Source organism: Bufo gargarizans, chromosome 10 (genome assembly GCF_014858855.1).
Source record: "Bufo gargarizans isolate SCDJY-AF-19 chromosome 10, ASM1485885v1, whole genome shotgun sequence".
NCBI classification, from domain to species: domain Eukaryota; kingdom Metazoa; phylum Chordata; class Amphibia; order Anura; family Bufonidae; genus Bufo; species Bufo gargarizans.
This window is the reverse complement of record NC_058089.1, coordinates 58,930,040-58,947,340: the sequence shown is the minus strand read 5'-3', so window position 1 is coordinate 58,947,340 and position 17,301 is coordinate 58,930,040.

Genomic DNA, 17,301 nt, shown 5'->3' with positions numbered 1-17,301 from the left:
GCTGGGCAAGATATTTAGTGTCCGTCAAAGCACATTTTTTGTTCTGGGTTGAAGTACAATTCCAATTTAGCAATTTCATAATTTAGTGGTTTCTGCTATATCAGAGCTATTTGAAATCTATCCCTAAAAGGGTATATAATATTGAAGGTGCACATAGGGTCATTCAGAATAACTTCACACACACGCTTCTGTGCATTTCCAAGTCTAATTCTGTCACTAAATCCATACCGGTGACCCAGCGCCTAAATACTAGGCCTCAAATTTAAATCCCTCTAAATCTCTCGTTACCCACCGCTGTACTGTTGTTGCTGGGCAAGATATTTAGTGTCCGTCAAAGCACATTTTTTGTTCTGGGTTGAAGTACAATTCCCAATTTAGCAATTTCATAATTTAGTGGTTTCTGCTATATCAGAGCTATTTGAAATCTATCCCTAAAAGGGTATATAATATTGAAGGTGCACATAGGGTCATTCAGAATAACTTCACACACACGCTTCTGTGCATTTCCAAGTCTAATTCTGTCACTAAATCCATACCGGTGACCCAGCGCCTAAATACTAGGCCTCAAATTTAAATCCCTCTAAATCTCTCGTTACCCACCGCTGTACTGTTGTTGCTGGGCAAGATATTTAGTGTCCGTCAAAGCACATTTTTTGTTCTGGGTTGAAGTACAATTCCCAATTTAGCAATTTCATAATTTAGTGGTTTCTGCTATATCAGAGCTATTTGAAATCTATCCCTAAAAGGGTATATAATATTGAAGGTGCACATAGGGTCATTCAGAATAACTTCACACACACGCTTCTGTGCATTTCCAAGTCTAATTCTGTCACTAAATCCATACCGGTGACCCAGCGCCTAAATACTAGGCCTCAAATTTAAATCCCTCTAAATCTCTCGTTACCCACCGCTGTACTGTTGTTGCTGGGCAAGATATTTAGTGTCCGTCAAAGCACATTTTTTGTTCTGGGTTGAAGTACAATTCCCAATTTAGCAATTTCATAATTTAGTGGTTTCTGCTATATCAGAGCTATTTGAAATCTATCCCTAAAAGGGTATATAATATTGAAGGTGCACATAGGGTCATTCAGAATAACTTCACACACACGCTTCTGTGCATTTCCAAGTCTAATTCTGTCACTAAATCCATACCGGTGACCCAGCGCCTAAATACTAGGCCTCAAATTTATATCCCGCTAAATCTCTCGTTACCGCTGTACTGTTGTTGCTGGGCAAGATATTTAGTGTCCGTCAAAGCACATTTTTTGTTCTGGGTTGAAGTACAATTCCCAATTTAGCAATTTCATAATTTAGTGGTTCCTGCTATATCAGAGCTATTTGAAATCTATCCCAAAAGGGTATATAATATTGAAGGTGCACATTGGGTCATTCAGAATAACTTCACACACACCCGCTACTGTGTATTTCCAAGTCTAATTCTGTCACTAAACCCATACCTGTCACCCAGCGCCTAAATACTAGGCCTCAAATTTAAATCCCTCTAAATCTCTCGTTACCGCTGTCCTGTTGTAGCTGGGAAAGTTATTTAGTGCCCGTCAAAGCACATTTTTTGTTCTGGGTTGAAGTACAATTCCCAATTTAGCAATTTCATAATTTAGTGGTTCCTGCTATATCAGAGCTATTTGAAATCTATCCCAAAAGGGTATATAATATTCAAGGTGCACATTGGGTCATTCAGAATAACTTCACACACACGCTTCTGTGCATTTCCAAGTCTAATTCTGTCACTAAATCCATACCGGTCACCCAGCGCCTAAATACTAGGCCTCAAATTTATATCCCGCTGAATTTGAATACAATACATTGGGCCAAATAATATATTTGTTGTTGTGGTGAACCATAACAATGAGAAAAACATCTAGTAAGGGACGCGGACGTGGACATGGTCGTGGTGGTGTTAGTGGACCCTCTGGTGCTGGGAGAGGACGTGGCCGTTCTGCCACATCCACACGTCCTAGTGTACCAACTACCTCAGGTCCCAGTAGCCGCCAGAATTTACAGCGATATATGGTGGGGCCCAATGCCGTTCTAAGGAGGGTAAGGCCTGAGCAGGTACAGGCATTAGTCAATTGGGTGGCCGACAGTGGATCCAGCACGTTCACATTATCTCCCACCCAGTCTTCTGCAGAAAGCGCACAGATGGCGCCTGAAAACCAACCCCATCAGTCTGTCACATCACCCCCATGCATACCAGGGAAACTGTCTCAGCCTCAAGTTATGCAGCAGTCTCTTATGCTGTTTGAAGACTCCGCTGGCAGGGTTTCCCAAGGGCATCCACCTAGCCCTTCCCCAGCGGTGAAAGACATAGAATGCACTGACGCACAACCACTTATGTTTCCTGATGATGAGGACATGGGAATACCACCTCAGTATGTCTCTGATGATGACGAAACACAGGTGCCAACTGCTGCGTCTTTCTGCAGTGTGCAGACTGAACAGGAGGTCAGGGATCAAGACTGGGTGGAAGACGATGCAGGGGACGATGAGGTCCTAGACCCCACATGGAATGAAGGTCGTGCCACTGACTTTCACAGTTCGGAGGAAGAGGCAGTGGTGAGACCGAGCCAACAGCGTAGCAAAAGAGGGAGCAGTGGGCAAAAGCAGAACACCCGCCGCCAAGAGACTCCGCCTGCTACTGACCGCCGCCATCTGGGACCGAGCACCCCAAAGGCAGCTTCAAGGAGTTCCCTGGCATGGCACTTCTTCAAACAATGTGCTGACGACAAGACCCGAGTGGTTTGCACGCTGTGCCATCAGAGCCTGAAGCGAGGCATTAACGTTCTGAACCTGAGCACAACCTGCATGACCAGGCACCTGCATGCAAAGCATGAACTGCAGTGGAGTAAACACCTTAAAACCAAGGAAGTCACTCAGGCTCCCCCTGCTACCTCTTCTGCTGCTGCCGCCTCGGCCTATTCTGCTGCTGCCGCCTCGGCCTCTTCCTCCGCCTCTGGAGGAACGTTGGCACCTGCCGCCCAGCAAACAGGGGATGTACCACCAACACCACCACCACCACCTCCGTCACCAAGCGTCTCAACCATGTCACACGCCAGCGTTCAGCTCTCCATCTCACAAACATTTGATAGAAAGCGTAAATTCCCACCTAGCCACCCTCGATCCCTGGCCCTGAATGCCAGCATTTCTAAACTACTGGCCTATGAAATGCTGTCATTTAGGCTGGTGGACACAGACAGCTTCAAACAGCTCATGTCGCTTGCTGTCCCACAGTATGTTGTTCCCAGCCGGCACTACTTCTCCAAGAGAGCCGTGCCTTCCCTGCACAACCAAGTATCCGATAAAATCAAGTGTGCACTGCGCAACGCCATCTGTAGCAAGGTCCACCTAACCACAGATACGTGGACCAGTAAGCACGGCCAGGGACGCTATCTCTCCCTAACTGCACACTGGGTAAATGTAGTGGCAGCTGGGCCCCAGGCGGAGAGCTGTTTGGCGCACGTCCTGCCGCCGCCAAGGATCGCAGGGCAACATTCTTTGCCTCCTGTTGCCACCTCCTCCTTCTCGGCTTCCTCCTCCTCTTCTTCCACCTGCTCATCCAGTCAGCCACACACCTTCACCACCAACTTCAGCACAGCCCGGGGTAAACGTCAGCAGGCCATTCTGAAACTCATATGTTTGGGGGACAGGCCCCACACCGCACAGGAGTTGTGGCGGGGTATTGAACAACAGACCGACGAGTGGTTGCTGCCGGTGAGCCTCAAGCCCGGCCTGGTGGTGTGTGATAATGGGCGAAATCTCGTTGCAGCTCTGGGACTAGCCAATTTGACGCACATCCCTTGCTTGGCGCATGTGCTGAATTTGGTGGTGCAGAAGTTCATTCACAACTACCCCGACATGTCAGAGCTGCTGCATAAAGTGCGGGCCGTCTGTTCGCGCTTCCGGCGTTCACATCCTGCCGCTGCTCGCCTGTCTGCGCTACAGCGTAACTTCGGCCTTCCCGCTCACCGCCTCATATGCGACGTGCCCACCAGGTGGAACTCCACCTTGCACATGCTGGACAGACTGTGCGAGCAGCAGCAGGCCATAGTGGAGTTTCAGCTGCAGCACGCACGGGTCAGTCGCACTACAGAACAGCACCACTTCACCACCAATGACTGGGCCTCCATGCGAGACCTGTGTGCCCTGTTGCGCTGTTTCGAGTACTCCACCAACATGGCCAGTGGCGATGACACCGTTATCAGCGTTACAATACCACTTCTATGTCTCCTTGAGAAAACACTTAGGGCGATGATGGAACAGGAGGTGGCCCAGGAGGAGGAGGAGGAGGATGAGGAAGAGGGGTCATTTTTAGCACTTTCAGGCCAGTCTCTTCGAAGTGACTCAGAGGGAGGTTTTTTGCAACAGCAGAGGCCAGGTACAAATGTGGCCAGCCAGGGCCCACTACTGGAGGACGAGGAGGACGAGGATGAGGAGGAGGTGGAGGAGGATGAGGATGAAGCATGGTCACAGCGGGGTGGCACCCAACGCAGCTCGGGTCCATCACTGGTGCGTGGCTGGGGGGAAAGGCAGGACGATGACGATACGCCTCCCACAGAGGACAGCTTGTCCTTACCCCTGGGCAGCCTGGCACACATGAGCGACTACATGCTGCAGTGCCTGCGCAACGACAGCAGAGTTGCCCACATTTTAACCTGTGCGGACTACTGGGTTGCCACCCTGCTGGATCCACGCTACAAAGACAATGTGCCCACCTTACTTCCTGCACTGGAGCGTGATAGGAAGATGCGCGAGTACAAGCGCACGTTGGTAGACGCGCTACTGAGAGCATTCCCAAATGTCACAGGGGAACAAGTGGAAGCCCAAGGCCAAGGCAGAGGAGGAGCAAGAGGTCGCCAAGGCAGCTGTGTCACGGCCAGCTCCTCTGAGGGCAGGGTTAGCATGGCAGAGATGTGGAAAACTTTTGTCAACACGCCACAGCTAACTGCACCACCACCTGATACGCAACGTGTTAGCAGGAGGCAACATTTCACTAACATGGTGGAACAGTACGTGTGCACACCCCTCCACGTACTGACTGATGGTTCGGCCCCATTCAACTTCTGGGTCTCTAAATTGTCCACGTGGCCAGAGCTAGCCTTTTATGCCTTGGAGGTGCTGGCCTGCCCGGCAGCCAGCGTTTTGTCTGAACGTGTATTCAGCACGGCAGGGGGCGTCATTACAGACAAACGCAGCCGCCTGTCTACAGCCAATGTGGACAAGCTGACGTTCATAAAAATGAACCAGGCATGGATCCCACAGGACCTGTCCGTCCCTTGTCCAGATTAGACATTAACTACCTCCCCATAACCATATATTATTGGACTCCAGGGCACTTCCTCATTCAATCCTATTTTTATTTTCATTTTACAATTATATTGCGATGCTACCCAAAGTTGAATGAACCTCTCCTCTGCCTGTGTGCTAGGCCTAAATATATGCCAATGGACTGTTGCAGTGGTGGCTGACATGAAGCCTGATTCTCTGCTATGACATGCAGACTAATTCTCTGCTGACATGAAGCCAGATTGTCTGTTACGGGACCTCTCTCCTCTGCCTGGGTGCTGGGCCTAAATTTATGACAATGGACTGTTGCAGTGGTGGCTGACGTGAAGCCTGATTCTCTGCTATGACATGCAGACTGATTCTCTGCTGACATGAAGCCAGATCCTCTGTTACGGGACCTCTCTCCTCTGCCTGGGTGCTGGGCCTAAATTTATGACAATGGACTGTTGCAGTGGTGGCTGACGTGAAGCCTGATTCTCTGCTATGACATGCAGACTGATTCTCTGCTGACATGAAGCCAGATCCTCTTTTACGGGACCTCTCTCCTCTGCCTGGGTGCTGGGCCTAAATTTATGACAATGGACTGTTGCAGTGGTGGCTGACGTGAAGCCTGATTCTCTGCTATGACATGCAGACTGATTCTCTGCTGACATGAAGCCAGATCCTCTTTTACGGGACCTCTCTCCTCTGCCTGGGTGCTGGGCTTAAATTTATGACAATGGACTGTTGCAGTGGTGGCTGACGTGAAGCCTGATTCTCTGCTATGACATGCAGACTGATTCTCTGCTGTCATGAAGCCAGATTGTCTGTTACGGGACCTTTCTCCTCTACCTGGGTTCTGGGCCTAAATTTATGAAAATTGACTCTTACAGTGGTGGGTGACGTGAAGCCTGATTCTCTGCTATGATATGAAGACTGATTCTCTGCTGACATGAAGCCAGATTGTCTGTTACGGGACCTTTCTCCTCTGCCTGGGTTCTGGGCCTAAATTTATGAAAATTGACTCTTACAGTGGTGGGTGACGTGAAGCCTGATTCTCTGCTATGATATGAAGACTGATTCTCTGCTGACATGAAGCCAGATTGTCTGTTACGGGACCTTTCTCCTCTGCCTGGGTTCTGGGCCTAAATTTATGAAAATTGACTCTTACAGTGGTGGGTGACGTGAAGCCTGATTCTCTGCTATGATATGAAGACTGATTCTCTGCTGACATGAAGCCAGATTGTCTGTTACGGGACCTTTCTCCTCTGCCTGGGTTCTGGGCCTAAATTTATGAAAATTGACTCTTACAGTGGTGGGTGACGTGAAGCCTGATTCTCTGCTATGATATGAAGACTGATTCTCTGCTGACATGAAGCCAGATTCTCTGTTACGGGACCTCTCTCCTCTGCCTGGGTGCTGGGCCTAAATTTATGACAATGGACTGTTGCAGTGGTGGCTGACGTGAAGCCTGATTCTCTGCTATGACATGCAGACTGATTCTCTGCTGACATGAAGCCAGATTCTCTGTTACGGGACCTCTCTCCTCTGCCTGTGTGTGTGCTGGGCCTAAATATATGCCAATGGACTGTTGCAGTGGTGGCTGACGTGAAGCCTCATTCTCTGCTATGACATGCAGACTAATTCTCTGCTGACATGAAGACAGATTCTCTGTTACGGGACCTCTCTCCTCTGCCTGGGTGCCGGGGCCTAAATATCTGAGAATGGACTGTTCCAGTGGTGGGTGACGGGAAGCCAGATTCTCTGCTATGGAACCTCTCTCCAATTGATTTTGGTTAATTTTTATTTATTTAATTTTTATTTTAATTCATTTCCCTATCCACATTTGTTTGCAGGGGATTTACCTACATGTTGCTGCCTTTTGCAGCCCTCTAGCTCTTTCCTGGGCTGTTTTACAGCCTTTTTAGTGCCGAAAAGTTCGGGTCCCCATTGACTTCAATGGGGTTCGGGTTCGGGACGAAGTTCGGATCGGGTTCGGATCCCGAACCCGAACATTTCCGGGATGTTCGGCCGAACTTCTCGAACCCGAACATCCAGGTGTTCGCTCAACTCTAATTATAATCCCTGACAAGCCGAAAAGAGAGGAGGATGAGGCAGCTCTTAACCTCAGTGTTCTGACGTAACTTGTCCTGCTGTGTGATTAGAACAGGTTCTGTGTGTACTAATAGGATGGCAGCCATTTTATTTCTCCTAATGATTGCTCCCCAGACAAAACGAGCCATTATAACTAGTGAAAGGTATTTCAGAATATATTTATAATAATGTAATATTTAAAAGTGTTTTCTGAGATTTTTTTTTACTGATGACCTATCCTCTGAATAGGTCATCAGTATCTGATTGGTGGGGATCAGCTGTTTGAGAAGGCACTGGCGGTCCTGTTAGCGCCACAGCCTTTTCTCAGCTTTTCCTAGGCCAGTGATGACATGTTCACGATCACGTGGATTAGGAGCAGCTCAGCCTTAATCAAGTGAATGGGGCTAAACTGCTATACCAACCACAGGCGCTACACAATGTACGGCACTCTGCTTGGTAAGCTGGGAAAAGAAACACTGCTGTCTTCTGAAAAAAAATGATTGGCGGGGACTGCCACGATCAGATACTAATAACCTATCCAGAGGATTGCAGCATCCTTCCTATACCTTGTATACATAGCCCTATGGAGAAAACATGGAGCCATCCTTCCCCTTGTGGAGCGACCTGTTCCTTTAATTTTCCCTACCTCTTCCTCTTGTATAAGTAGTCCTAGAAAACATGTGGTCACCTTTTGTTCGTCTTTTCTGTGTGTTGTATTAGTAGCCTTAGAAAATGTGGAGCTGCTATTTCTTTCTTTCTTTTCTCTCCAACCACCTTCCTTTCTCTTTTCCTCCCTATATTCCTTTCTTCCTTCCTTGTTCCCTTCCTCTTCCTTTCCCCCTTCTTTACTTCATTCATTTTTTTCCCTCCCTCCTTCTTTCCTTCCAATCTCCCTCCCTTAAATCCTTCCTTTCTTTCCTACTTCCTTCATTCCTCTCTCCCTTCCCTCCTTCTTCCCTCCCTTCCTTCCTTCTTACCTCCAACTCTTCCTTTCTTTATACCTCTATCCCATCCTTCCATCATCCTTCCCTCCCTTCCTTCCTCCCTTCCTTCTTCCCTCCTTCCATTTTCTTGTATAAATAGTCTTAAAATTCATGTAGTCACCCTTTCCCCACCCTTGTCTTTTGTACCAGAAGTCCTAGTTATCCCCCTCCTTCCTGTCTCTTGTACTTGTTTTATTCAGTCTATAAACTTTTTAAGTTACAACTAGATTGAGATAATGATAGGTCTAATTTGCCTCTTAATAGTGGATACACATTCATAATGGGATTTCATGTTGAGGCAATGGGCACACACCACTGGAAGCTTCCTTAGTTGCCGGTTGTTTCTTTAGTCTCCTGTTAAAATATTTTTTCTTAACATTTTTTACACTGGGCACCCTGAGGAGTGCAAATGAAAAAAGAAGCTGAAAAGCTTTGCTATGCTTTTTTGTAAAACAATATTCACTAAAATGAAAACATAAAAGTCTTTATTAAATATCACTAAAATAAAAACGGGAAAGGATGTGTTAAACACTAACTAACATGTAATCGTCAATGGTACCAATATAAGTTGCAGGTAAGAGACTAAAATAAGCCCACTAAACCAAACTGCCAAATGCCCCCAAAAACTCGAGGGTGCACAAATAGTACCACTGATCTTCGGCTACAGCACATTGAAGGGTATGATACTAAAACCCCAATATGCTACAGTAGCCTGTTTTGATATAACCCTACTGACTGCACAATGAAACATAATAGCTTTGAAGTATGTCACATAGACTGCAAACATTCCACTATTGCTGCTTGTTAATGCAGCTGGAGTTCAGCCAAAACACACTTCATTGGTCAGTCAACGGTTAATCCCACAATTACTGCTGCTAGATGTTCTGTCACAACCAGACAGCTGAGAAGCTCTGACAGAGGCCTTTCAGAACCTCCTCCTTGAGTTTCTGTGTTGTGGTATTCAGCTCCTCCTCTCGTTAGCCTCTCTCAGCTGTCATGTGTTGGACTAATTGCTTCCCTTTAAATTCCTCCCCAGAAGGCTTTTCTGGGCGGCTTATACTACTTCCTGGAGTGTGTGTGCATGCTGACTCTGATCTCCGTAAGACTTTTTCTCAGCTTCAAGTGACCGGTTCAGCTTGCGTTCATGGAGTTTGTTCTGAGCCTAAGATCTCGCTCCCGGATACGTTCTCCGGGGGTAGTGAGAATTTTGTGCATTTTAGAGAGGCTTGCAAACTCCATTTTCGCCTTCTTCCCCACTCCTCTGGTGATGAGGAACGGAGGGTGGGGATCATTATATCGCTGCTCAGAGGTAACGCTCAGTCCTGGGCCTTTTCGCTGCCGGAGGGGGCACGGCCTCTCCGTTCAGTGGATGAATTCTTTTTAGCCCTGGGATCCAGCAAACAGAAAATAACAGATAAAGGTACAACACTTAGCTTTGAAGCAAACAGGAGAACAGAGTCAGCATGCACACACACTCCAGGAAGTAGTATAAGCCGCCCAGAAAAGCCTTCTGGGGAGGAATTTAAAGGGAAGCAATTAGTCCAACACATGACAGCTGAGAGAGGCTAACGAGAGGAGGAGCTGAATACCACAACACAGAAACTCAAGGAGGAGGTTCTGAAAGGCCTCTGTCAGAGCTTCTCAGCTGTCTGGTTGTGACATGTTCTTTTCAATGTATACTAACTATGCTATTGCTCCCTATGCCGTGGCTCAACGCGTTTCTTGTAATAACTCATCAGGAGCCCTACAGCAGAAGCATAGTATAAACAGTTTAAGTATAACAGAGCAGCATAACGCTTCCCTCCACGTGTGTAGAGGCAGCGCTCCTGCACTAGTGTGGCCATGAAGCGGCCGCCAAAACTCAGGGTATTTAAATACAAAACCCCTCCCATCACAGATAAAGCCACGCCCGCCCAGCATCACATGGTCGGAGCAAGATGGATAATCCCTAAGCGCTCCTACTGCCCACCGATGCTGGCTCAGTAAGTTAAGGACCTCGAGGCGGGACAATTCCCCCAACAAAACCAGGAATCAAAAGGCGGATATATAAATAATGGCTTAAGATATTTATTACTGTAAAACAGAGGGCCAGTAAGGACAGGCCTGTAATGTAATGTTAACAGGCAAGAAAGCACTAGAAAATGTATTTACAAAAATAACGCATAAATGAAAGATGAAATGACAGACATACATAATCTTTGATTGCATATACTGTATGTCCAATTATATTGTAAGACTGTGCTGTCAAAGCCCCATATCACCTACTGATGTTATAAATGGGACCCCAAATATGGGGGAATGCAATGTCATCTCCCACATTCATGTTAAATGTTATAAAATTGATTACAACATTCATGGACATAAAATTATATAGGACATCAGGTTCAAAAATATGCCTACAGAATATGTCCCTATAAAAATGTAAGACCCAAGGGTGCATGCCTTAGGTACCCCCAGCGTAAAAAACGCTGCCTGAGATCATTGGCAGCTATGCGAAAATCCTGCATGTTGGTGCAATTGTGACTCTGCCATTCAAGCAAGGTGTTTGTCGCTGTCTTTTTGCGAAAATACAGTTTGGATCTTTATAGATTGCAAGATCCAAAAACGTAATAGTGGAATCATGGATCTCAGAGGTGAAATAGAGACCCCAGTCATTATTATTGAGGTGCCTGACAAATTAATCAAAGCTATTGTTGTCCCCTTTCCACATGATCAGTACATCATCAATGTACCTCAACCAGAGCACAATTGATTACACAAATTCAGTCATGTTCTCCCCAAACACCTCATCACCCTTACAACCCCCCAAGTAAAGGTTACCGTACGTAGGGGCACAAGGGCTCCCCATCGCTACGCCTGATACTTGGTGGTCGATTTTTTTTTATTAAACATGAAGTTATTATGTTGTAAAATAAACTTCATCAGCCATAGTACCAATTTGTTATGGGGCCATAAATGCAACCCCCTTTGTTGTAAAAAAGTGGCCACCACTGCACATCCATTTTCATGTGGAATTGAGTTATGCAAAGTGGCACATCCAAACTGGCCAGTCAGACATCCATTTCAACCTGAAGGCCGTCCACCCTTTTAATAACTTCCATAGAATCACAAACATAAGATGGGAGGGAGGTGACAAAAGGCCTGATCTGATCCACCTAGGTGCTAATTGGGTGTGTCAGGCTATCAGTGCCTGAAACTATAGGCCTACCCTTAAAGGGGTTGTCCGGGTTCAGAGCTGAACCCGGACATCCCTCCATTTTCACCCCGGCAGCACCCCTGACATGAGCATCGGAGCAGTTCATGCTCCGATGCTCTCCTTTGCCCTGCGCTAAATTGCACAGGACAAAGGCATTTTTAGTAGTTCCGGTGACGTACCGGGGCTCTCCATGGGGTTGACAGGAACCCCAGTGACGTCACCGGCACTGATTGGTGGGATTTAGCTCTGCCCTAGCCAGTAAAACGGCTAGGGCAGAGCTAAAGCCCGCCCCTCAGAGCTGGTGACGTCAATGAACACACTGCTGGGCGGAAGTTACCGCCCGGCAGTGTGTTATTGTAAACAAAAGAGCCTGTGCCCTGCGCGATTTAGCGCAGGGCATGGGAGCGTATCGGAGCATGAGATGCTCCGATGCTAGGCTCAGGGATGCTGCCGGGGTGAAAATAAGGGTATGTCCGGGTTCAGCCCTGAACCCGGACAACCACTTTAAGTGGCTCAAGGCCTTTATGGATCTTTGGAAGGCCATAGAAACATGCCATTTTTGGATGTGGAGGTAACAAAAATTCCATTTCAGCTTCACTGATAAGTCTGGATTAAAGGGCTTGTGAAAGTATTTTACTATGGGATTTTAGTATCATACCCTTCAATATGCTGTAGCCTAAGATCAGTGGTACTATTTGTGCACCCTTGATTTTTTGGCAGTTTAGTTTTGTGAGCTTATTTTAGTCTCTTACCTGCAACTTATATTGGTACCATTGACGATTACATGTTAGTGAGTTACACATCCTTTCCCATTTTTATTTTAGTGATATTTAATAAAGACTTTATTGTTTTCATTTTAGCTTCCCCAGTTTGCAGTAACTACACAATTAAAGGTGACGCAAACCCAATTCGGCTAAGTAAGCCCAGTGTGAGCTCTAAAACAATATTCACACTTGAACTCCCCTATAAAAGATACTAATGAAACTCATCTATGAATAAAGGATCCAAAGCCAAATCATATCCAACTATGAGGGAAGGAACAAAAGAAGAAGGGTAAAATAGAAAAAATCTGTTAAACAAACATCAATATATTACTATATCATTGCTATTCTATGCGTTATATTTTTATATTAAAATCAATGTTAGCATCATCTTAGCAAAGACTAGTTATTTTTAACTTTCAAGATCTCTGCTTGTTGTTATTTAATAGGAACCTTTACTGTTTTCATTCTGGTAAAACGATTAATGTATTTAAAGGGGTTCAGCCACCAATATAATACCTGTCACGGAAGGTGTACAGAAAACTAGAAGACACAAAAAGAAGATCCGACTGACTGGATCCAAAACTAAGGAACAAAAGGGAGAGCCCTGCATCAGACCTGGCTGTCTCCCTAACTGCTCAGCCTATGCGAAAATCCCAATGGTAGATGATCGCATATCCTCGTACCTCGACTGTATAACACCTGAACACCCTATAATAGTGAGGGGACACGACCACCGGCTCCCTAAACTTGATACGAAGGGAGTCAGGGTCACCTGGGATCCAGCAAACAGGAAAACACAAATGAACGAACAAAACTTATCTGTAGAAGACTCAGTAGTAGCATCAGCATGCACACACTCCAGGAAGTAATATAAACCGCAAAGTGATGCAGTATGGGAAGGGATTTGAAGGGATGCAATCAGTGCAACTACATGACAGCTGAGAGAGGCTAACGAGATAAGAAAATGAAAGCAAAACAAAAGGAACCTCAAGGAGGAGGTTCTGAAGGACGTCTGTCAGAGCTTCTCAGATGTCTGGTGGTGACAATACCACCATTTCAAAACAGCCTTATTCTAAAGCTATCAACCTACCATTGTACCCTGTCGCAAATCAGTTTCAATATTCAGTTGTTGTAGGTCACGTCCTGCATTGGAGTTTTGTAATGTACGGTAGGACGTAGGAAGTGTCATTGATAAGAACAGGGGCATGGTTAGTGTCACACATCTCACTGCCCTAAGGCAGGATGGGACATCAGACACTTGACAAACCAGGAAGTAGAATTCAAGCATGGGTGATAAGAGAAAACAAAAATAAACTTTAGAGTGAAAAGTAGAGTTGAGCGAACACCTGGATGTTCGGGTTCGAGAAGTTCGGCCGAACATCCCGGAAATGTTCGGGTTCGGGATCCGAACCCGATCCGAACTTCGTCCCGAACCCGAACCCCATTGAAGTCAATGGGGACCCGAACTTTTCGGCACTAAAAAGGCTGTAAAACAGCCCAGGAAAGAGCTAGAGGGCTGCAAAAGGCAGCAACATGTAGGTAAATCCCCTGCAAACAAATGTGGATAGGGAAATGAATTAAAATAAAAATTAAATAAATAAAAATTAACCAAAATCAATTGGAGAGAGGTTCCATAGCAGAGAATCTGGCTTCCCGTCACCCACCACTGGAACAGTCCATTCTCAGATATTTAGGCCCCGGCACCCAGGCAGAGGAGAGAGGTCCCGTAACAGAGAATCTGTCTTCATGTCAGCAGAGAATTAGTCTGCATGTCATAGCAGAGAATGAGGCTTCACGTCAGCCACCACTGCAACAGTCCATTGGCATATATTTAGGCCCAGCACCCAGGCAGAGGAGGGAGGTCCCGTAACAGAGAATCTGTCTTCATGTCAGCAGAGAATTAGTCTGCATGTCATAGCAGAGAATGAGGCTTCACGTCAGCCACCACTGCAACAGTCCATTGGCATATATTTAGGCCCAGCACACACACAGGCAGAGGAGAGAGGTCCCGTAACAGAGAATCTGGCTTCATGTCAGCAGAGAATCAGTCTGCATGTCATAGCAGAGAATGAGGCTTCACGTCAGCCACCACTGCAACAGTCCATTGGCATATATTTAGGCCCAGCACACACACAGGCAGAGGAGAGAGGTCCCGTAACAGAGAATCTGGCTTCATGTCAGCAGAGAATCAGTCTGCATGTCATAGCAGAGAATCAGGCTTCACGTCACCCACCACTGCAACAGTCCATTGTCATAAATTTAGGCCCAGCACTAGTGTTGAGCGGTATGTCCCATATTCGAATTCGCGAAATTTTGTGAATATTCGAAAGAATATTCGTAAAATATTCGCGATTATTCAAATTCGTTATTATTTCGCATATGCGATAATTTGAATTTTCGCATCGCATAATACATATGCTATGCAAAATTCACATGTGCGCTAATGAAATCGCCTTACGAAGATTCGCAACTCAATTCAATCACTAATGTATGAATGCAATGCCCTTTGCCTCTGTTCTGGGACAAGTGTAGATATTCGCATGTGCGCTAATAAAATCGCCTTACGAAGATTCGCACCTCAATCACTTTCTAGGGAATGTGAGACTTTTGGGAATCAATCGAGATACAGTGGGGGGTGATGACAGTAGTTGACAGAGTACAGATCAATGTAATCTGTAAGGTGGAAAGTAAAATAAAAAATACGAATATTCGTAAATCGAATTTTACGAAGTTCTACGTATTCGCGAATATGGTGCTATACTATATGAATGCACAGGCCTTTGCCTCTCTGTTCTGGGGACAAGTGTAGATATTTGCATTTGCGTTAATAAAATCGCCTTACGAAGATTCGCAGCTCAATTCAATCACTAATGTATGAATGCAAAGCCCTTTGCCTCTGTTCTGGGACAAGTGTAGATATTCGCATGTGCGCTAATAAAATCGCCTTACGAAGATTCGCAACTCAATTCACTAATGTATGAATGCAAAGCCCTTTGCCTCTGTTCTGGGACGTGCCGATATTCGCATGTGCGCTAATAAAATCGCCTTACGAAGATTCGCGCCTCAATCACTTTCTAGGCAATGTGAGTAAGATCTGAGCTGTTGGACCTTTGGGAAACAATCAATTATATGTGTACTGTAATTTTGTGGGGGGGGGGGGGGGGAAAACAAAAAACGAATATTCGTTTTTACGAATATATAGCACTATATTCGAAATATTTGCGAAATCGCGAAGTTGCGATATTCGCGAAAAAAATTTGCTTTTCGAATATTCGCGCTCAACACTACCCAGCACCCAGGCAGAGGAGAGAGGTCCCGTAACAGAGAATCTGTCTTCATGTCAGCAGAGAATCAGTCTGCATGTCATAGCAGAGAATGAGGCTTCACGTCAGCCACCACTGCAACAGTCCATTGGCATATATTTAGGCCCAGCACCCAGGCAGAGGAGGGAGGTCCCGTAACAGAGAATCTGTCTTCATGTCAGCAGAGAATTAGTCTGCATGTCATAGCAGAGAATGAGGCTTCACGTCAGCCACCACTGCAACAGTCCATTGGCATATATTTAGGCCCAGCACACACACAGGCAGAGGAGAGAGGTCCCGTAACAGAGAATCTGGCTTCATGTCAGCAGAGAATTAGTCTGCATGTCATAGCAGAGAATGAGGCTTCACGTCAGCCACCACTGCAACAGTCCATTGGCATATATTTAGGCCCAGCACACACACAGGCAGAGGAGAGAGGTCCCGTAACAGAGAATCTGGCTTCATGTCAGCAGAGAATCAGTCTGCATGTCATAGCAGAGAATGAGGCTTCACGTCAGCCACCACTGCAACAGTCCATTGGCATATATTTATGCCCAGCACACACACAGGCAGAGGAGAGAGGTCCCGTAACAGAGGATCTGGCTTCATGACAGCAGAGAATTAGTCTGCATGTCATAGCAGAGAATCAGGCTTCACGTCAGCCACCACTGCAACAGTCCATTGTCATAAATTTAGGCCCAGCACCCAGGCAGAGGAGAGAGGTCCCGTAACAGAGAATCTGGCTTCATGTCAGCAGAGAATCAGTCTTCATATCATAGCAGATATTCAGGCTTCACGTCACCCACCACTGTAAGAGTCAATTTTCATAAATTTAGGCCCAGAACCCAGGCAGAGGAGAAAGGTCCCGTAACAGACAATCTGGCTTCATGTCAGCAGAGAATCAGTCTTCATATCATAGCAGAGAATCAGGCTTCACGTCACCCACCACTGTAAGAGTCAATTTTCATAAATTTAGGCCCAGAACCCAGGCAGAGGAGAAAGGTCCCGTAACAGACAATCTGGCTTCATGTCAGCAGAGAATCAGTCTTCATATCATAGCAGAGAATCAGGCTTCACGTCACCCACCACTGCAACAGTCCATTGGCATATATTTAGGCCTAGCACACAGGCAGAGCAGAGAGGTCCCGTAACAGACAATCTGGCTTCATGACAGCAGAGAATCAGTCTGCATGTCATAGCAGAGAATCAGGCTTCACGTCAGCCACCACTGCAACAGTCCATTGTCATAAATTTAGGCCCAGCACCCAGGCAGAGGAGAGAGGTCCCGTAACAGAGAATCTGGCTTCATGTCAGCAGAGAATCAGTCTTCATATCATAGCAGAGAATCAGGCTTCGCGTCACCCACCACTGTAAGAGTCAATTTTCATAAATTTAGGCCCAGAACCCAGGCAGAGGAGAAAGGTCCCGTAACAGACAATCTGGCTTCATGTCAGCAGAGAATCAGTCTTCATATCATAGCAGAGAATCAGGCTTCACGTCACCCACCACTGTAAGAGTCAATTTTCATAAATTTAGGCCCAGAACCCAGGCAGAGGAGAAAGGTCCCGTAACAGACAATCTGGCTTCATGTCAGCAGAGAATCAGTCTTCATATCATAGCAGAGAATCAGGCTTCACGTCACCCACCACTGCAACAGTCCATTGGCATATATTTAGGCCTAG